Raw genomic sequence first — 23,679 nt, forward strand, 5'->3', positions numbered from 1 at the left:
ATAATTTTTATAGTGGTTTGGTTCCCCCAGCACTTACATCCACTTCTCAAGATCCACTTGAAAATTTTACTATAATCTGTCTAAGATTACAGCTAGACAATTTTTTCAAGCTCACTATCCAAAACTCAGTTGGCTTTACACCTAATCACCAACCATAACCTACACCAAGCCAACTCTTAGCTTACAATCCAATTTTCAGGCATGGATGGGTCTATCCCCTAGCTTCAAAATCTTATTAAAGCTAGTTATAATGAAAGATGAAAAAAAGAATAATAGAATAATAAAACTCCTTTAATGAGTAAATGATTGTCATTGAAGCTTGAGATTCTTTTTTTATGGAAGCCTTTGGAGGGATGAGCTTGCTTTCTTACTGAAGAAAATCTCTTAATTTGATGTTTCAAGTGGTTGAGAATTGAATATTCTTTTCAATGCCTTTTGAATTTTTTCACTTGATTTTTGCTTTTTTACTTTGATTCTCTTATCTTGTCACTTCAAATAGTTGTTGGAGATAATAAACCATAGCATGGAACCACAAAAAGTCATTTCTAGTCATTGGAATCCAAAAAATAGCCGTTAGAAGGAAGACTGTGCAATTTTGAAATTTCTGCAGAATTAGTCGTTGAAACTCGAGTTTGTTAGATGTATGTCCTAGAAGCTAATATGGCTGACACATTGTAATAAATCTAGGATATAATTTTATACTTAATATATTGATTTGATCAATAAAAAGATAAGTTTATTTTTCATTCAAGTGTGATGTGTCCTTGAATCATCTATAAAATTAACTTTTGATACATATTCTCAAAGAGTTGAGAATTAAAGATATGTATTTAATTCTTAAATACTTCTGATCATAGAATCATCATGAGGATGGTGATCGATCCGAATAGATCGATGCATAGATTGCTTCCTTCGAAATGATGAGTCTCTAGTCTATAGTGTAGAGACACTGGACGATGAGTGCGAGTAGTTGTTAGAGAACTAGTACTGAGCATCACTGTACGAGAGATCACTTGAATTTCTATTCGATCGTCAGTGATTGTCTCGATGCTGTAGTTGTGTGAATAATTTTTTGATCTAAAATGATACTACTGCTTATAGTGAGGCTGCTGGAGTTTGACTGACATATAAATATGGATCTCAATGAGCCTTTATAGTAGATGTTGGCGATAATTGGTCCACTGTAGGAGTAGGATGTGCATCAAGATGGGATCTATCAACCTTGATAGAGAGTAGTCCTATAAAATTTAAGAGGCTAAGTCTGAGAGTCTGTGACCACAGTAGTTTGATTGATGGAAAAAAATTTTATAAAAATCATAATTAGACTTGAGCTGATCGAATCTATTATATGACTGATGTTGAGATTTGACGATTTATCTATGACTAGCCATCTAGTTGGGACTCACGATAGAGAGACTGAATCACATATTAACTATGCCTTGAGATTTATTTTTGATTCTACTAGGTTGCCACTATATCTGCTAGATATAACTAGTGGATTGTGGGAGCTCACTAGGATTATTCTGGATCGATAATTCTTGATGAGTTAGAGTAGAATTATTCCGACCCATTGAAAAGAGTTTCAATGATACTTTGATAGAAATCATTGTATATCTCACTACTAAATAGAATTAAACCTATGGGGTCACACAACAAAGAGATTAAGCTTGGAATTAGCAATTGGACTTATAAAGTACAATTGGGTTTAAAGAAACCCGATTGGGTTCAAGATAACCTTGCTATTATATGGTTGGACCCAATTTTCTCTTTACGTTTGAATTTTTTATTTGATAAGATAATTTAAATTTAATTATTTATTAATAATTTAAATAAATTAGATTTATTAGACTTCAATTGTTGGATGTCTAAGGTTTTGGATCAAATGAATTAAGAGTGCAAGTCCCTAATTAATTTTCTTGATAGTTAAGTTGGGGCGCCACCTTGATTTGATCAAGTTGGGTATGTCCCATCTTTAGAGGACATGTAGATCCTTTATGGGGTGTCTCTTGGGTGCACTTTGGGGTGTGTTTATGTGAGTGCAAGGGCTTCAAGAGTTGATACCTAAAAAGATTGCTAAAGGAAGTTGAATAACTTAAGTTATTAGAAAAATTAATATAAGTAGGACTTATATTATGAGATTGAATAGGATTCAATCTTTATGTCTATTTAAAGAGGCCTGTCCTAAGGTCTCTAGGCATCCAAACTAACAAGCCCCATGCCCCTTTAGAAGACCCCACACCCTCTCTTCCTCTTTCCCTCTCTTCTCCCTTGGGCATCCCACATACCCCACTCTTGGGCTCCCACCTCTTCACGCCCATAAGGGCCTTGGGCGTCCACCTCCTATGCTAGTTCCTGGTGCTTGGTAGTAGCATATTCAAGGGAAGAAAGGTAAGAGAATAAGAGAAGTAGAAGAGCGAGGAAAGAGATCAAAGAATTGATCGCGATCCAGACTTCGTTCAAATTCGCAAGCTGAATTTTCTTAGAAAAAAAAATTCAATCTTAAGAGGGCTGTTCTAGACTGATCCTGAGTGGATACCCATAGACATTGGGCACTTGCATGGCTAAGAGAGAGCCTCTTCTCTTTTAGATCCAGATTTGAAGAAAGAAATAACGAAACAAGTATGTGATTCGATCACATGTTAAATTTTAGCATATATTCAATTTCAGCATATGAAGTAGATCTTTGTGGTTTATATTTTATACATGCATGATATAGATTAAAAGTATTTTAATCTACTATTCTACTATAATATTTAAAAAATAAAATTTTTGAAACACACATGCATGCCCCAATATATGAATTCCAACAGTGGTATCAGAGCCACGGGTTTCATATGCATGAAATTAACATACATATTTTGAAAAGAGTTTCAAAATATGATTTTTTCTTGATACATGAGATATATAGATGAATATTTTGAATCTAAAATTTTATTTTAGATTTAATTTTAGTATATATGATTGATATGTCAAAGCATGCATAGATCTGAATTTTGATCTAGAATGGTTTCTAGTTCATATGATATATAGATGCATGCATAAATCTAAAATTTAATATGATCTGATTTATAATTTGTATATGAGATATGTGATTATATATTTAGATCATAAAATTATTTTCAATATAATTTATTATTAGTATATGAGATATATGATATCATGTGTTGATCTAAATTTTATTTAGATCTGAATTTTACATGCATATATGAGATATATATTTATATATTAAATCTAAAAATTATTTTTATGATTTAAAACTTATCTTTTATATAAAAAATTTAGATCTAAAATTTAATTTTGAAATCTCAAATTTATGTTTGTGCATGACGGTTTTGGTTATGAAAAATTCAAAAGTTAGGTCATGTAATTGGATTGCATCTAAGATTTATGATTTGAACATTATGGGTCTAATTCAATTAAGTAATTGATCAAATCAAGTCAAATATTGATTAAGATTAAATTAATTAAGTTAAATGATCATGCAATTATTGTTGATCAAATCAATTAAATTTCATACGTAGAATCGATTAACCTAAGGACCTAATTCGGCTCGTTGGCTTGAGCCTGATTCGCTTGAGTTAACCTACTTAGACCAATCGACCTATTGGTATTTATTTAAGGGAGGTAATTGAGATATGGTTATTTAATTGATTTTGTTAGCTTACCTAATCAATTTATTAGTGTCTAAGAAAAACAACTGGGGGACCCCCACTGATCTTCACTTATTTGGCCAATTTGAAAGATTGAGTCTTCAATAAGATTGCTTGGCATTTTGGTTTAGCCCATGCCAATTAGATCGATTATATGATGACTGATTAGATGAGATCCAAACTTAAATCTCTTCATAAATATTAAATCCATAGGTCTTCCACCATTGTAGATGTGCGGACGTGCTACTGGTGTTGATTGTTCTTGACTGGTTACAGTGATTCAGTTGCACCAAAAATATGCAACCACTCTATTAGTAAAGAGTTGCTCCAGAATAAGAATGGGGTTGGACCCAATAACTGTTAGGTGAGAGACCCAATGATGGCCTTGCACTTATTTGTGAACGATGGGTCAGGCTTAACTAAGGAGTGTGGTCAATAATGTAGGATCGCGCAGGGATTTTATGCATGTATTTCAAAATTTTTAGTGAAAGAATATTAGATTAAACTATTTAATTTATAAATACATGCATAAGATCTGATCTTAAAACTTCTATAAATAGATTTATAACATGAATTTATATTCATAAAAATTTGAATCTAATATTACAAGCGTTTGAACAAGAACAACAATTTGTGGTAGATCTAATCCACCACTTCTAGAGTTTCAAACTCAATACCTAAGCGTGGGTAGTCGATCTTCATAATTGAGAATATAAATCTGAAAGTTCTCTCTGATTACTCATAGTCACACAAGTGTCCGGCCTCTACAGATGGTCCACACAAAGTCCTCGGACCAATCAACCCTCTACGGGAGTGCTAGCTCGCATAGTCAATTTCTGATGGCAGATCTGATTTGATTTCTTCCTTCAATTGCCTCAAACCTTTTCAATATCGAAGATAGATCAGAGGGGATGCTGGATGATAAAGAAAAATCTGATGAAGACTCTCTTCTCTTTTATTTTTCTCTCACCCAAAATTCTAGAATAGTTCTAGGTCGCTCACCAGAGAGGAGATCAGTCTCCTCTTTTGTTCATACCAACGAAGAAGGAAACCCACCCAAACCTCATGCCTCAAAGAAGTATTTTTGACCCTCTTTCTCTTTTATATCTCATGGTAAAAAGCTCTCTTTATTTTGCACACAAAATTGTGGCATTTTTATAGTTGTCGCACAAACCAGACAAGATAGGATAAGGGGTGGATTTTATTGCAATTCAAACTATTTTGAATTTCAATTTGACTCTAACTTTTTTTTATTCTTATCTAACTTAAAGAAAAACTTATCAAAAAAAATTGGATAAAAAAATCAATTAAAAAAATTTCTTTTTCTCGCACATAATGAGCCCCTTCAAAAATAGCCAACGTGTGGAAAGATATGGATAAGGTTTTAAGTTGAAATTCAAATCAATTTGAATTCAAATCAAAACCAACCAATTTCTATCCTTAATGGATAATGAAAGAAGCATAATTTTTTGATTTTCTCATGCATAAATTGATTTTATATGGTGAAAAAAGGTATGAGATAATTTGGGTGGCGCAAGGGAGAGAGTCCCACTCATTTGGGACTCTAAGGTTTAACCAATTAGATTTTTTTTAAACCCAATCCAATTAGATCCAAATAAAATATGATGAATCTAATCTAATTAGGCTCCTACAATCTCAATTAAATTTAATCAAATTAATAAATTAATTGAGCCATAGATCCGATTAAATCAGGATCATTTCTTCCTTACTGATTAGGTCATCTCATAACCTAATCAGACTTGACCTGATTGAATCCAATTCAATCAAACTTGATCCAGACTTTAATGCTCAATCAAATTAAGCTAATTAGTGATCTAATCACTAATTAATCCTCCATTAATGATAGAGTCCAAGTCTAGTGGGATACTTCTCTAGAGTCCCCATCCAGTGGGACTCTTCAGATTAACCATGTGATCGGAGAGGAACTTCTAATGTGTGTAACTCATAAGTTCGAACCTAAGTCGGTAGCACAGAAACTGATTTCTATACCAATCAAAGTAACCATTTAGCAATAGTGCCTGACATCCGGATAGACTGAATGTATGTAAAGTAATACTCAAGAACCTATTTGGATATAGTTACCATATAATTTATCCCTTTGACCCTTGATGCTAGGATGACTTAGAATTCAAACTATCAACTCTTAATAGTATATCTATTATGTGTCTCAACCTAATAAATCCTGTGACTCCTCACAAGGATTGCCCTGGCCAAGGTCTTACTAAATTGAAATACAAAGCATTCTCTCCAATCTCTTGGAGTGATCAATTCCATCTTGACTCGTACTGACTTTACAAGTACTTGACTATACCCAAAAATTTTTTGATCCTAAATTAGAAATTCAGATAGTTCGACAACAAAGCACAGTGAGTTGCTTGTAAGTCAGCATGGTAATCTCAGATCGGAGGAACACTTATACCCATATTCCTTCGGAGTGACTCTTGATAGCAGAGTACTCTGGAGTTGGTCACATTCAATGAAATGTACTCCTATATTTCACCTATATGCCATACCAGCATCTTCACGCTCCTTGATTAAGAGGACGATCAACGATATATGGCACACAACGATCTACACTTGATATGTCTATCATCCTAGTAATAGCATATCATTTGATCGTGAACTCATTTAAGGACTAAATGATAAATCCTCCTTTATCGATTTAAAATAATCCTAAGGACTTTCATCATAATACAGATGTTTGATATAGAAGACGTACAAACTTATGATAAAAATTATTAAATAAATATTTTATTAATTAATTCATATACAATTACATCAAATAGTATAACCATCAACAGACTGACGATTGGCTTTGGGATATATTTTCCAACAACTCCCACTTGTACTAAAGTCAATTGGTATAGTATCGTATATTCATCTTTATTTTATGATCTTCGAACTCCTTTACCGCAAGGGCTTTAGTTAATGGGTCAGCCAGATTCTCCTTTTCATTAATCTTTTGAAGGTCGATATCACCTCGATCCATGATTTTTCAGACCAGGTGGTAGTGATGCATAATGTGCTTGGTCTATTGATGTGACTTCGATTCTTTCGCTTGAGCAATGACACCAGTGTTGTTACAGTACAACAAGATAGGGCCATTAAGGAAGGGTGCCACTCCGAGCTTGTTGATAAATTTTCGTAACCACATAACTTTCTTCACAGCATTGGATGCCGTGATATATTCCATCTCGCAAGTAGAGTCGGCCACAGTGTACTGCCTAGAACTCTTCCAGCAGATTATTCTATCATTCAAGGTACAAATATATCCTGACATGCTCTTGCTATCGTCATGATCCGATTGAAAACTAAAGTCTGTAAAATCCATAAATTTTAAGTCAGATTCTCTATAGATAAGCCACTGATCCTTAGTATTTCTCAAATACTTAAGGATGGTCTTTACGACCTTCCAGTGGTTCTCATCTGGATCGAACTGGTATCTACTCACTACCTTTAGTGAGTATACCACGTTCGATCGCATACATATCATGGCATGCACAATAGATCCCACAATCGAAGCATATAAAATTTTACTCATACGCTCTCTCTCTTGAGGAGTTGTCGGACAATCACTCTTCGAGAGAAAAATTTTTTGGCCTATCAGAAGATAGCCTTTCTTGAAATACTCCATGCTGAATCTTTTCAGCACAGTATCAATGTATGTCGACTAGGATAATCCAAGCAACCTTTTAGATCTATCTCTATAGATCTTCATCTCAAGGATGAAGGATGCTTCTCCCAAGTCCTTCATGAAGAACTGAGATGACAACCTTCTTTTCCTTATAATGCAGGGATGTCATTTTCAATTAAGAGAATATCATCTACATAAAAAATAAGAAATACTATTATCGAGTTATTAACCCACTTGTATATATAGGGTTTCTCTCCATTCTTAATGAAGCTATACGTTCTGATCACTTTATCAAAATGCATGTTCTAACTCCGAGATGCCTGCTTAAGTCCATAAATAGACCTCAAAGCTTGCATACCTTTGACTCATCTGTGGATATGAAACCTTCAGATTGTATCATATACACTTCTTCTTCCAACTCTCCATTTAGGAAGGCTACTTTCACATCCATTTGCCAGATTTCATAGTCCAGATGTGCTGCTATCGCAAGCATGATCCGAATAGACTTGAGCATTGCCACAGGAAAAAATATCTCATCATAGTCAATACCATAACATGATGGTAATCTTTGGTAATCGGACAGGCTTTATAGGTCTCCACCTTTTCATCTGCACCCCTCTTCCTTTTGAAGACCCACTTACACCCTATCGATTTTACCCCTTCAGGTGGGTCAACCAATGTCCACACATTGTTGACTTTCATGGATTTCATTTTGGATTTCATGGCTTCCAGCCACTTATCAGAGTCAGACCTCTACATCGCATCCATATAGGTGATCAAATTCTTATTGTTCTCATTGAGTTCAATTGGATCACCGTTCTGAATTAAGAAATCGTAGTATCTATCCGATTAATATGGTACTCTATCGGATCTTCTTAAAGATATGTTTACAACAAGTTCTGAATTTGATCTAATCAATTCCAACTCAATGGGTTTACTAGATTGTGTCTGTTCTTCTACCAATCGAACTTCATCAAGTTCAATCTTTAAGGCATTAGTTCCTTCTCTAAGGAACTCTTTTTCTAGAAAGATTGTCCTATTACTCATAAACACTTTTTGTTCGTCAGTAAGGTAGAAATAATATCCTTTGATTTCTTTTGAGTACCCTACAAATAGATACTTGTCAGACTTAGGTCCAAGCTTGCAGCTTTCAGACATTTGACATAAATCAGATATCCCCAAATCCTAAGGTGAGAGAGTGCTGGCTTACGCTCTGTCCATATCTCATGTGGTGTTTTACTTACAGACTTACATAAAATTTTATTTAAAATATAATAAGCTGACTCAAGTGTATATCTCCAAAAATAGATTGATAGACTTACAAAGCCCATCATAGATCGAACCATGTCTAATAGGGTTCGATTCCTCCTTTTTGATACACCATTATGCTGTGGTGTTCCAGGAGGGGTATATTATGAGAGAATCTCATTCTCTTCTAAGTATATCAAAAACTCATTAGAGAGAGATATTCTCCTCCTCGATCAGATCAAAGAGTTTTAATACTCTTCCCAGTTTATTTTTTTATTTCATTACGAAATTATTTGAATATTTTAAATGATTCTGACTTATGCATCATTAAGTAGACGTGCTCATACCTTGATAGATCGTCTGTAAAAGTAATGAAATAATGATATCCACCTCTGGCACTGATATTCATCGGTCTACATACATCAGTATGTATGAGACTTAGAACTTCACTAGCTCGCTCACATTTTTCAGTAAAAGGTGATTTGGTCATTTTCTCAAGAAGATAGGCCTCACAGGTTGGAAGTGATTCATAATCACTGACTTTAAAGATTTTCTCTTGTGTCAACCTATTTATTCTATTCTTGTTAACATGACCTAACCTACAGTGCCAAAGATAGATATCGGAGACATCACTAATTCTAGGGCATTTGCTGGACGTGTACATTACACTAACAGGTTGTGACAATATGTAAATACCATTGTTCAGCTATCCATTCATTACATTAACACCATTCATAATGATATTAAAATTATTTTTTTTATTGAAATATCATAATCGTTCATGGCCAAGAGGCCTACAGAAATAATGTTCAATAAAAAAGAAGGATAAAAGTGACATTCACTAAGAACAATTATATTTGACTTGAATACAAGCTTAATAATTCCTAACGCTATAATTGGAATTGATCTTCCATCTCCAACATTGAAAAATTTTTTGCCTTCTTCAAATCTCCTACTGACCTGTAGATCCTACAATGAATTGCAAATATTAAAAGAGCTTTCGATATCTAATATCCAGGTAGTAGGATCATAAATTGAGAAATTACAAGGTGTTATCATATAATTATCTTGTGCAGCAACAACTTGCTTCTTTCTCAACTTGTTTGGATCCAAGGAGGTAATGTACTGAGGATAATTCCTTTTCTAGTGCCCCTTCTTTTGGCAATAAAAGCATTTTGCCTGACTCTGATTGGACTTGGATTTCTTGGTCTGACTGGGTTTGGGTGCCCTAGCACTTTGCACCCTTTTTTTGTTCTTTTTATTCTTCTTTCTTTTCTTAAAAGATCGACATTCAATAGAAGACCCTCCCACTATATTCACCGACTCCTTTTGGAGCTGATGATCCTTCTCAAAGTTCTACAGCAATCCCAGCAAACCGTGATAATTGACCACAGGCTTTGTCATTCAAAAATAAGTAAGAAAAGAGAGGTAGGACTTGGGTAGAGAGTTCAGAATGGCATTTTTCCCCAACTGCTCATGTAAGAGAAAGCCAAACTTACTTAAATGCTCAATCATGTCGATCATGTACAGTACATGATCAGTGACTGACACTCCTTCCCTCATTCAAGCATTGAAGATGACACAACTAGTTTTGTGCCTCTCAACATCGTCAAGTGTGCCAAAAGACTCATTCAATATTTGTAACATGTTCTGTGGCTAAGTATTCTCGAAACGATGGCTAAACTCATCATTCATTACCGCCAGCATAATGCAACGAACCATAGCTCGATCATTGAGTCACTTCTGATAAGTGTCTCTAACCGTGCTACACACATTCAGAGCTGGCTCTTCGGGTGTCGGATCTGTCAATACATACAAGATCTATTCATGCTCCAGGACTATTTTGAGCTTTCGATACCAGTTATCAAAATTTGATCCCATCAATTTATCAAGATCTAATAGTGATCGGAGCGACAAGATGGTGGCCATAACTATAAAAAAAAAATTAAAACCTAATTAGTATATGAATTGATTAAGCCTAAAGATATGGTTTTCAGTCTAAAATTTTTTTTATTATTTTATTCAAATTAATAGCCTCTATCTTCAATATGAGGAATTACACATTCCTCAGTAGGTACTAGAATCCACATAGACTGTATATGGGCCCGAGTGTGGCTCGACCAACCCTTGTACATCCATGAGTAGGTTCTTAACCAATTATTTTATCAAATAATTTTTAGCATTCAATTTTGCCCCAGACACCTCTTCAGCAGGTGTGTGACACCTCCATTGAAAGTTCTAGTTAGGTCCAACTATTAATATGTCAGAATTTAGTGTATCTAACAAATGAGTAATCAGGTCTGAGTGTGGCTCGACCAACCTGACCATCATTAGAAAAACATAACTAAATTCATATATTATGAATGATAATTTCGACAGTCAGATGAGTACCAGGCATATGGTACCTTCAATGATCATCTAAATTGTTAGACTCATTATCATCTAACTTAATAGGAAGCTATGATCTAGTTATCACTATAACTATTTCATTTTAGGGACCTAATAATTTTAGAAGATTTAATTGGTTGAATTGAGAGATGAGAAGAAACTTGATCAGTTAATCTTAATCCTCCCACTGACTTCACCAAGTCAGAATAAAGAAGATCAGGCATAAATTGGTCCAGCCAACCAGTCATGAATCCTCCCATTGACTTCACCAAGTCATAAAAAAGACTCAAGACAAGTTGAACTAGGGACACCTAAATCAGTCATACTGATTTCCTAGTTAGCATGGGTCAATCCCATCATTAAGTGATCTAATCAAAATATGATTTATCATATTGGCCAGATAAGTGAGATCGATGGGAGTGATATGCCATTAACTCGACATAGTTCAACCTATGCGAATAGCTCTAAATTAATGACCACCGATCAAAGCTGCCATACTTACCTTAAACACCAATTGGTTAGTAATTTTTAATTTGATCAACTTATAGACTTGGATTCGACCATGGATCCATAATCAAAGTCTATATTGGTCTAATCAAAAATATGGACTTGACTAACTACAACTATTGATATTGATCAAGAGAAAAAATTGATCCAATCAGAATTAACTTTTAATTAGATTTGATCAATTACTAACATGATCCATTATCAATGATTTCTAACCCTAAGTGTAACCCAATTAAATGGACTTGACTCGAGCTAACCCATTAACCCATGAATTATAAAATTAATGTCTTAGATCTTTGATTCTCAAATCTAGATCGCTTAATTCTCAATTAAATTTTGGGCTGACATGGGTTTGGATTTGGTGTTTGAAAATAGTTTTTAATTTTATAAAATATTTTCACAATCAATCCTCTAATGATCAAAATACTAATTTTAGATTTAATATATATTATTTCAGATCTAAAATAAAATTTTAAAATTTTTTTATTGTTCATCATTATGAAAAAGATCGTGTAGCACCCCTATACGTCATAGGAGATCTCATCAAATGGGCAAATAGAATTGTGATACCCTGATTTCTCATATGATCGGACGGCTAAGAGGATCTATCCAATCACATTACTACATTACTCAGATGCTAAATTAATTATTTAGATCTAATATCAATAATTAAAATTAGATTATATGCAAGAATAAATTCATGCTATAAGCAACGTGGCTCTAATGTCACTGTAGGATCGCACAAGGGCTTCATGCATATATTTCAAAATTTTTAGTAAAAAATATTAGATTAAACTATTTAATTTATAAATATATACATAAGATCTGATCTTAAAACTCTATAAATAGATTTATAATATAAATTTTTATGCATAAAAATCTAAATCTAATATTACAAGCATTTGAACAAGAACAGCAATTAGTGGTAGATGTAATCCATCACTTCTAGGGTTCCAACCTCAATACCTGAGCATGGGTAGTCGATCATCATAATTAAAAATATAGATCTAAAAGTTTTCTCTGGTCACTCATAGCCGCACAAGCATCTGACCTCTATAGATGGTCCACACGAAGTTCTCAGACCGATCAGCCCTCTGTGGGAGTGCTAGCTCGTGCAGTCGGCTTCTGATGGCAGATTTGATTTGATCTCTTTCTTTGATCATCTCAAACCTTTTCAATATCGAAGATGAATCAAAGAGGATGCTGGATGGTGAAAAAAATTTGATGAAGACTCTCTTCTCTTTTTTTTTCTCTCACCCAAAATTCTAGAATAGTTCTAGGTCGCCACCCGAGAGGAGATCAGTCTCCTCTTTTGTTCACACCAAGAAAGAAAGAAACCCACCCAAACATCATGTCCAAAAGAAGTATTTTCAACTCTCTTTCTCTCTGATATCTCATGGTAAAATGGTCAATTTATTTGGCACATAAAATTGTGGCCTTTTTATGGTTGTTGCACAAATCAGATAAGACAGGATAAGGGCTGGAGTTTATTGCAATTCAAACCATTTTGAACTTCAATTTGACTCTAACTTTTTTTTATCCTTATCTCACTTAAAAAAAAACTTACCAAATAAAATTGAGCATGAAAATCAATTGAAAAGACTTCTTTTTCTCACACACAATGAGCCCTTTCAAAAATAGCCAACATGTGGAAGGATATGGATAAGGTTTTAAGTTGAAATTCAAAATAATTTGAACTCAAATAAAAATAAAAAAATTCCTATCCTCAATGGGTGATAAAAGAAGGGTAATTTTTTGATTTTCTCATGCACAAACTAATTTTGTATGGTCAGAAAAAATGTGAGATAATTTGAGTGGCGCAAGGGAAAGAGTCCCACTCATTTGGGACTCTAGAATTTAACCAATTGGATTTCTTTTAAACTCAATCCAATTAGACCCAAATAAAATATGATGAACCTAATCTAATTATACTTCTATAATATTAATTAAATTTAATCAAATCAATAAATTGATTGAGCTATAGATCCGATCAAATCAGGATTATTTCTTTCTTACCGATTAGGTCATCTCATAACCTAATCAAACTTGACCTGATTGAATCCAATTCAATCAAACTTGATCCAGACTTTAATGTTCAATCAAATTAAGCTAATTAGTGAGTTAATCACTAATTAATCCTCCATTAATGATAGAGTCTAAGTCTAGTGGGACTCTTCTCTAAAGTCCCCATCCAGTGGGATTCTTCAGCAAAGTCTCCGTCCAGTAGGACTCTTCACCAGAGTCTCCATCCACTGAGACTCTTCAAATTAGCCATGTGATTGGAGAAGAACTTTTAATGTATGTGACCTCATAAGTTTGAACCTAAATCGATAGCACAGAAACTAATTTCTGTACCAATCGGAGTAACCATCTAGCAATGGTGCCTGACGTCCGGATAGACCGAATGTATGCAAAGCAACACTCAAGATCCTATTTAGATATAGTTACCTTATAATTCATCCCTTTGACCCTTGATGCTAGGATGACTTAGAGTTTAAGCTGTCAACTCTTAATAGTACATTCATTATGTGTCTCAATCTAAAAAATCCTGTGACTCCTCATAAGGATTGCCCTGGCCAAGGTTTTACTAAATTAAAACATAAAGCATTCTCTCTAATCTCTTGGAGTAGTCAATTCCATCTTGACTCATGCATTGACTTCATAAGTACTTGACTATGCCCAAAAATCTTTCGATCTTAAATTAAAAATTCAAGTAGTCCGGCATCAAAGTACAGTGAGTTGCTTGTAAGTCATCGTGGTGATCTCAGATCGGAGGGACACTTATACCCATATCCAAAAAATTTGAATCATCCATGGAATTAACTTCGATACATATTCTCAAAGAATTAAGAATTAGAGATATGTATTTAATTCCTAAATACTCCTAATCATAGAATCATCATGAAGACGGTGATCGATCCAGATGGATCAGCGCACAGATTGCTTCCTTCGAGATAAATGTATTGAAAAATATATCTCAAAAGTCAATCATCAATCTGTTGGTAGTTGAGCAACCTTGTATTGTAATTGATTTGTTAATAAATAAAATATATTTTTGATATTTTCATCACAAGTTTTTATCTTGTAATGAACTTCGTTGTTGTGATGAAGTCCTTAGGACTATTTAGGTTCAATAAAGAGAGGATTTATCGATTAGTCCTTAAAATTGTTCATGACCAAATGATAGACTGCTAATAAGGACGACAGCCTCTATCGAGCATAGGTCGCTGTAGGCCATATGGGTTGGTTGTCCTCTTAACCAAGGACTGTGGAGACACTGGTATGGCATACAGGTGAGATGTAAGGGTACATCATCAATGAACGTGACCAACTCCAGAGCATTCTGCTGTCAAGAATGTTTCTGATGGGATGTAGATATAAGTGTCCCTTAGACCTGAGATCACCTCAATAACTTGCAAGCAACTCACTGTGCTTTAGTACTGGATTAACTGAATTTCTAATTCAATGATAGAAGGCTTCTAGGCACAGTCAAGTACTTGCAAAGTTAGAGTGTGATCGAGATGGGATTGACCACTCCAAGAGTTGGAGAAGAATGAGTCGCTGTATTTTAATTTAGCAAAATCTTGGCCAGGGTAATCCATCAGATGGATTTGATATTTTGAAATACAATGTGGACAACCTGATCAGAGTTGACAGTTGAACTCTAAGGTGTCCTACGATCATTTTGGTCAAGGGAATGAATTATATAGAAACTATATCCGCATGGGTTCTAAGGATGTTGTTCTACACATTCGACCTATCCGACTGTCAGATACCATTGCTAGATGGTCACTTCAATTGGTACAAAAATTTATTTTTGTGCTACTGACTTAGGTTTGAACCTATGAGGTCACACACTTTAGAGTTCATGATCCGATCGGATGGTTGATCAATGATTAAGAATCGTTCTAGGGTTAAACAATCAATACGATTGACATTTAACCTAGTGCAAGTGTCGCAGGAGGATCGATTAGCAATTCGATTGCTAATTGATTTAATTTGATTAAGCCAATGGGCTGAGATTAAGTTTAATTAAATATAATTTAATTAGACTTAGTTTGAGCTTGATTGAATCAAGTCCAATTAGTTTATTGGATAAGCCAAGTGCAAGGAAAAACTAGTCCTAGTTCAAATAGGACTTGGGTCAACCTAATTTTTAATTTGATTAAAAAATTAAATCAGATTTAAATCTAATTTAATCTGATTAAATTAGATTTTTAATTAAATTAATATTTATTTTAATTAGGTTGATTTAATTTTAGTTTGATTTGATTTGAGAAACCAAATTTGAACAAGTCATAGATTGAATCCTAGTAAGACTAGGATTCCACCTTGCGCCACCTTATCCCCCACGCCCACTCTCTCTTATCCCACACACACTCTCTCTTATTTTGTGGGACAAAATCCTCTCTCCCAAGTCTTCATGCATGCCCAAAATCTTCCTCTCTTTTTCTCTCTTACATGGAATGTGGTTGTGGACCAAGTCAAAGTAGGAATTAGTTTGGATTTCAAATTCTATGAGATAAAGTTTTAGGAAACCAAAACTCTTTTCATATGGTACTGATTTTAACCAATTTTTTTTTGAAATTTTTGTGGCTTTTTTGGCACATAATATGCACCCTTTTTTGATGGTCCACAATAGAAAAAGAAGGAGAGGACACCCAAGAGTTGGGCACCCCTTGTCTTGCCTTGTTTGAATAATCCTTGACTAGGTATTTGACCTAGACAAGGACTCTTCATATCTGTCTATTTGAAATTAGTTTCTTCATGAAATTTTTGTAGAATATATAGCATTAAGAGACCTTTGGGGTGTCCAAGAATCAAGAAAGAGTCTTGGGGTGTGGAGATCTAATAGACACAAAACTAGGTGTTTGGGTTAGAGCAAAGAGAAGAAGAAGAGGGTCTTCTTCTAGAGTTGCTGGGTTCATCTCTTCCCTTCCTCCATCTGTAAATTTTTTAAGAGTGTCTCATCTAAAACTTCTCATCTTTGAAAGAGTCCAAATCAAGAAAAAGGAGGCATCTGATCGACCATCGAAGAAGGATGAGCACAGTACTAGCATACTGTGTTGATTTCCTGGACCAGGACTTTTGATCGTGATTTGTGGGCTCGTGTGGATGACTCCTAGAGGCCGGATGCATGTGCGGCTTGCAACATCATCCTTAAGTCTGGATCAGTAAAGTTAGAATGTCTAACTTGCAAGGTAATATATCTGATCTATTATATTTTACATACATTAGATGTAGTATAGAAATATGTTGATATGATCAACATGTAGTTCTTGCTCTTTATATTTTAATTTTTGATTTAATATCATATAATAATCATGTAATTAGATCTAGAGATTCTCTAATTTTATAAGATAAATTTTGATTTATTTTAGTCTTTCATTGCCTGATCTTGAAAAAGTTTCAAGATCTAATCCTGAAACCCTAGATCTGGTTCCTTCAATTGGTATCAGAGCCTAAGTTATTTATTACATGATTATTAATACATGCTTAGATTATTTCTTAGATTATATCTAATTTATAATCTGATTGTTAAATTTAAAATTAAAATTTTTAGATCAATCACAAACTATAGGTTGTCCTGCTGTAAGGTTTACCCCTTACAGTGCAAAGGTTGTCCTAGTTCGTGTAGATTTATCTTTAATCATAAATTTGTTAGATGTGATCTAGATTAAATTTATAATTTATTAGATTTAAAAGATATTTAAATCCAAAATAAAATCTCTTTGTTAATAATTCTCACACAAAGAACCATCATATATTTGTCTGAAAAATTTATGCAGTTTAAAGCTGAAATTATTTCAATTACATGAACCGTTTAGATTAGATCTAAAGTAGTTTCATACTTATTTCACTTGCATTTTCATTATGAATCAAACATGCAACTTGATTGGTAGAACCATGTTATAAAAATATTTTACAAATATGAAAATTATTTTCGAAAAGCCGAACCCCAACCCTCAACCCAAAACTTAATTGAGAATTAAGAAGTTATTTGATTAGGTTCTAGAATTGTGAATTGAAGAACCTAAGACACAAACCATAACACATTGGGTTAATGGGTTAGTAGGAATTAGGTCCATTAATGGGGTTAGACCTAAGGTTTGATTAAAGATATACTTAATTAGAGAATTAACTAAATCTAATCAATTATTGTCTTAGATTAGGTCAAAGATTCTCTAGATCAATTACAATAGTTGTAGTTGGTCAAGTCCATATCTTTAACGAGAACCAAATGGACTTGATTCTTGGCTTAGCGGTCTAGCACGAACTGTTAGGTTGATCTAATCGAAACTAATTAAACCAGTTGGTGTCTAAGGTAAACCAGACCGATGATTTTTAATTGGCAGCCCACTTACCTGGCCATTTCTGATGGTGTCTAAGGCAAGCTTTGGCAGATCCTCCCACCGATCGAACTTACCTGGCCTCTTGGTGAAATTATATTTTGATTAGATCACTTGATTATTCGAGCTGACCCATGTCGGCTAGGTAAATCAGTGTCACTGATTTAGGTGCTCCTAAACTGGCCCTTTTAATGGTCTCCCTTAAGCTGACTTGGTGAAGCCAGTGAGAGGATCATGATAAGCTGGTTCATCTGACCTCATCCTCTAAATCAATTAAATCTTCTAAAATTATTAGGTCCTTAAAATGAAATAGTTATGGTGATAACTAGATCATAGCCTCCCATTAAGTGGATAATAATGGATCCATCAATTGGATAATCATTGGAGGCCCAAAGGCCTGGTGCTTATCGGCTGATGGAATTATCATTCATAATATGATTTTTTGATTGTATCTTTCTAAATGGTGGTTAGGTTAGCCAACCAAAGTTGGGTCTAATCATTCATTGGCTAGATGAGCTAAGTATGGTCATGTTAATGGTTGGACCTAACCAGACCTTTTCAATGGAGGCCAAAGCCTACTGATTAGGGACTGGGGCAAAAATAAAATTATTAGAAATTATTTAAAAAAATAATTGGTTATGAATCTACCCTTAGATGTACATGGGTTGGCCAACCAAAGTTGGGCTTATGTGTAGTCTAAGTGGATTCTAGTACCCATTAAGGAATTAGGATAATTCCTCGAATTGGTGGTAGAGGCTACCAATTCGAATAAAATAGTGAGAGAAACCTTTTGATTAAAATCTAAATCTTTAGGTTTAATGAATCAATTATTGATTAGGTTATGATTTTTTTTATGCAGATATGGCCACTTTCCTATCACTCCGATCATTATTGGACAATGATAAGTTGGTGGGATCCAACTTCGGTACCTGGTACCGAAAGTTAAAGATAGTCCTGAAGCATGAACGGATCCTATAATGGATCCTGCATCTGAGGAGCCAGCTATCAATGCACATGAAACAGTCAGAGACACTTACCAGAAGTGGCTCAGTGATTGGATCACGATGCATTGCATCATGCTAGTTTTCATGAGCGACGAGTTCAGTCACAGATTTGAGATGACTCAGCCAAAGGACATGCTTCAAGTGTTGGAGGATGCCTTTGGCACACCCGATGATGTGGAGTGGCACAAGAGTAGTTGTGCCATCTTCAATGTCAAAATGCGGGATGGTGCCTCTGTCACTGATTATGTATTGTACATGATCGAGTTGATGGAGTGTTTGAGCAAGCTCGGCTTTTCCTTGCATGAGCAGCTTGGGAAAGATGCAATACTAAACTCGTTGCCCAAGTCTTATCTCCCATTCCTCACTCATTATAAAATGACAAAGCTTGAAGTAAACTATCATGGGTTACTAGGGTTGCTTCAGAACTTTGAGAAGGATCACCAACTCCACAAGGAGTCGGTGAACTTAGTGGGAGGTTCGTCTTCTGGTTCTCGATCCTTTAAGAAAGGAAAGAAGAACAAGAAGAAGAAAGTGAAGAAGATGCAAGTTCAGGCTGGGACATTAGTGCAGGGTCAGACCAGAAAGATCAAGCCCGATAAGAGTCAAGCTGAATGCTTCTTTTGCAAGAAGCGGAGGCACTGGAAGAGGAACTGTCCTCAGTACATTGCCTCCCTGGATCCGAACAGGCAGAGAAAGAAGCAAGTTGTTACTGGATAAGGTATTTATACGATAATTCCTTGCAATTTCTCTATTTGTGATATAACTAACTGGATATTGGATACCGGTAGCCCTTACCATAATTGCAATTCATTACAGGGGTTGCAGGTCAGTAGGAGATTCGAGCAAGGCGAGAGGTTCCTGAACGTTGAAGATGGAAGATCAGTTTCAGTTCTAGCATTAGAAATCTTGAAATTTATATTTGAGTCCCATACCATTGTTCTTAATGATTGTCATTTCTGTCCCAATGTCTTTTTAAATGTCATTTCTGTAGGCCTTCTGGCCAAAAATGATTATGAAATTTTAATAAAGAAACAAGTTTGTAATATCATTATGAATGGTGTTATTATTTTTTGTGGACATTTGAACAATGATGTGTATATGTTATCACAACCTGTTAACGTAGTCTATTCTACTAGCAAGCACCCTAGATTAGATAGTGTATCAGATATCTACTTATGGCACTGTAGGCTAGGTCATATAAACAAGAACAGGATAAACAGGTTGACTCAAGAGGAAATTCTCGAAGTCAGTGATTGTGAATCACTTCCAACCTGTGAATCCTGTCTTCTTGGTAAAATGACCAAGTCACCTTTTACCGAAAAAGATGAGAGAGCTACTGAGCTCTTGGGCCTAGTACATACTGATGTATGCAGGCCCATGAGCATAAGTGCCAGAGGTGGATATTTTTACTTCATCACTTTCATGGATGATCTATCCAGATATGGATATGTCTATCTAATGAAACATAAGTCAGATTTATTTGAAATATTCAAATGATTTCGAAATGAAGTAGAAAAATAAACTGTGAAGAGTATTAAAAATCTTCGATCTGATCGAGGAGGGGACTATCTTTCTGACGAGTTTCTCATATATCTAGGAGAGAATGAGATTCTCTCCCAATAGACTCCTCTAGGAACACCACAGTATAATAGTGTATCTGAAAGGAGAAATCGAACTCTGTTAGACATGGTCCGATCCATGATAGATTTTGCCAGCTTGTCGATATTCTTCTGGAGATGTGCACTCGAATCGATCTGTTATCTGTTAAATAGGATTCCAAGTAAGTCTGTAATTAAAACTCCATATGAGATATGGACAGGACTTAAGCCAGCACTTTCACATCTTAGGATCTAGGGGTGCTCGGTGTTGGGAATAGTGTCCCAAAGCCAATCGTCAGCCTGTTGACGGTTGTGCTCATTTTTGTATATGTACATGAATTATGAATTAATAAAAATTATTTTGATATTTTTCATCACAAAATGTTTCATCTTCTAATGAACTCCTATGTTGTGGTGAAGTCCTTAGGACTATTTAGACTCAACAAAGGAGGATTTGTCGTTTGTCCTTAAATCTGTTCGTGACCAAATGATATGTTGTTACCAAGGATGATAACGTTTATCAAGCATAGGTCGTTGTGTGCTATATAGGTTGGTTGTCCTCTTAATCAATGAGTATGGAGACACTGGTATGGTATACAGGTGAGATGTAAGGGTACATTTGCACTGAACGTGACTGACTCTGGAGTTATTTCTGCTGTCAAGATTTGCTCCGATAGAATATGGGTATAAATGTCCCTCCGACCTGAGACCGTCACGGTGACTTGCAAGCAACTCACTGCACTTAAGCACTGGACTATCTGAATTTCTAATTCAGTGATGGAAGGCTGCTGGGTGTAGTCAGGTACTTGACTTGTCGGTGCATCTGTCAAGATGGGATTGACCACTCCAGTTTAGGAGCTGTGTACAGTCGTGTTTCAATTTAGCAAAATCTTGGTCAGGGTAGTCTTTGTGAGGAGTCACAGGCTGTTTGAGTTGAGCACGATTCGGATAATCTAATCAAGGTGGACAGTTTAACCCAGAGTTATCTTAAACACAGAGGTCAAAAGGATGAATTATACAGTAACCATATTCACGTAGGTTCTGAGTGTTGCGATTGCGACTATTCGACCTATCCGATCGTCGGGTACCATTGCTAGATGGTCACTTCGATTAGTACAGAAATTGATTCTTATGCTACTGGCTTAGGTTCGAACCTGCAGGGTCACACACATTAGAGGTTCCTATCTAATTTGATGGCTGATGAAGAGTCTCACATATTTTGGGTACTGGGGTCAAGAGTCCCACTGGTTTGGGACTCTTCGATCAGGGTTACATATCGATGAATTCTGATGCCCGATTACCCATCGGATTTGGACTCAATATTTATGAGAGATTTAATTAGTGATTTGATCACTAATTAACTCAATTTGATTGAGTAATTATTTTTGGATCAAGTCCAATTGAATTGGATTCAGTTGGGTTTGACCCGATTAGGTTAAGAGTTGACCTAATCGTCGAGATGGTTAGGTCCTTGATTTGATCAGGGATTGGACTTAATCAATTCTTGATTTGATTAGAATTTTATTGAGCCTAATTAAGCCTAATTAAGTTGGATTTAAATTAGTCTAATTGGGCCTAACTTATTTGGTTCAATTAGATTGGTTTAAATAATGAAACCACCTTGACCCATTCTCCCTACGCCACCTCACTTCCACTGCGCCCATTTGAATTCACGAGAAGGAAGTTCTCATAAATTTTTCCTCATGCAAAGCCCTCCTCACACCCTACTTTAATGCGCCATATGAGTGGATAAGGATGATTGGTTGGCCATTCAAATTCAAAATAAAGTTTGAATTTGAATGAGCAACCAATTTTAGCGCCTTGACCTTATCCTCTTTTAACACCCCATTTATTACACGAGAAAATATTTCTTATGAAATCACTCACGCACAAAGGTATTGTGTTCTGAACACATTACAGTAAAGTATTTACTATTCAAATTCGAATTTTAAATTTAAATACATGCATGCTATATATCATATTTAGATCCTAGTGTAGGATAAATTTTTATTAATTAATTAGATTAATTAATAATTTTTACTATAAAATAATAATTTTGAAAAGTTTTAAAATTACCATTTTACCCCTGCACTTAATTTTCTCAATAAAATGGTATCAGAGCGGGTTCTTAGATATGATATATATATTTGCATGTGCAGATTAAGTTGTAATCTAAAAGTTTAAATTTGAAATTTGAAATTCAAAATTTGAAATTTAAATTTTGAAAGTTGTTCAAAATTCAAAATTCAAAAATTTGAAATTTAAAATTTAAAATTTGAATTTTAAATTTTGAAATTTGAAATTCAAAATTCAAAAATTTGAAATTCAAAATTTGAAATTTAAAATTTAAAATTTGGTAAAAATTTCAAATTTGAAATTTAAAATTTAAAATTCAAAATTTGAAATTTAAAATTTTGAAATATAAATATTTGAAATTTGTTTGAAATTTAAAATTTAAAATTTAAAATTTGAAATTTAAAATTTAAATTTTGAAATTGATATATTTAGATATACTTGATCCAAGTAGCAAGTAATTGAATTGGGTTGGTTGCCATGGCCGTCCAGTCATAGGAGAAAAATAGGGTTTAAAGGCCCCCTCTTCCCATTCGATGGGGTCTCCTATGGCGGTAGGGGTGCCGATACGATTATATCCCATACAGATGAAGTAGCGAAAGGAATATTCATGATTTATTTTGATTGAGTTATTTTCTGTTATGTAATTAGCAATAGGATTGCTATTTATGAAATGTGCCGATATATTTATGTAATGAATCAACATATTTGGTGAACAGAAAATAAAACCTTTCAAATTTGAAAATTATTTTTGAAATACCAAACCCTGACCCATCAACCCAAATACTTAATTAAAAGAATTAAGTGTTGTCTAGTAGGTCTAGAATTATGAATTAAGACCTAAGACAATTGCATAAACTTGTGGGTCAATGGGTTAGATGGATTAGGTCCATAATTGGGTTAGACCTAAGGTTAGCTTAAAGAAATTGACTAAATTAGAGTAATTGATCAAATCTAATCAAAAGTTGAATTAGATTAGGTCAAGGATACTCTAGACTCAACTCCAATAGTTGTAGTTGAATGGGTCCATGTCTTTAACTAGACCAAGATGGACTTAATTCATGGCTACGCGGTGGAACCCTATTTACTAAGTTGATCAAATTAAAACTAATGAACCGGTTGGTGTCTAAGGTAAGTTTGGCAGTTTGACCAGTAGTTTTTAAGCAGGAGCTACTCGCAGTGATTCGATCTCTGATGAGTTAATGG

Source organism: Elaeis guineensis, chromosome 1 (assembly GCF_000442705.2).
Source record: "Elaeis guineensis isolate ETL-2024a chromosome 1, EG11, whole genome shotgun sequence".
NCBI lineage: Eukaryota > Viridiplantae > Streptophyta > Magnoliopsida > Arecales > Arecaceae > Elaeis > Elaeis guineensis.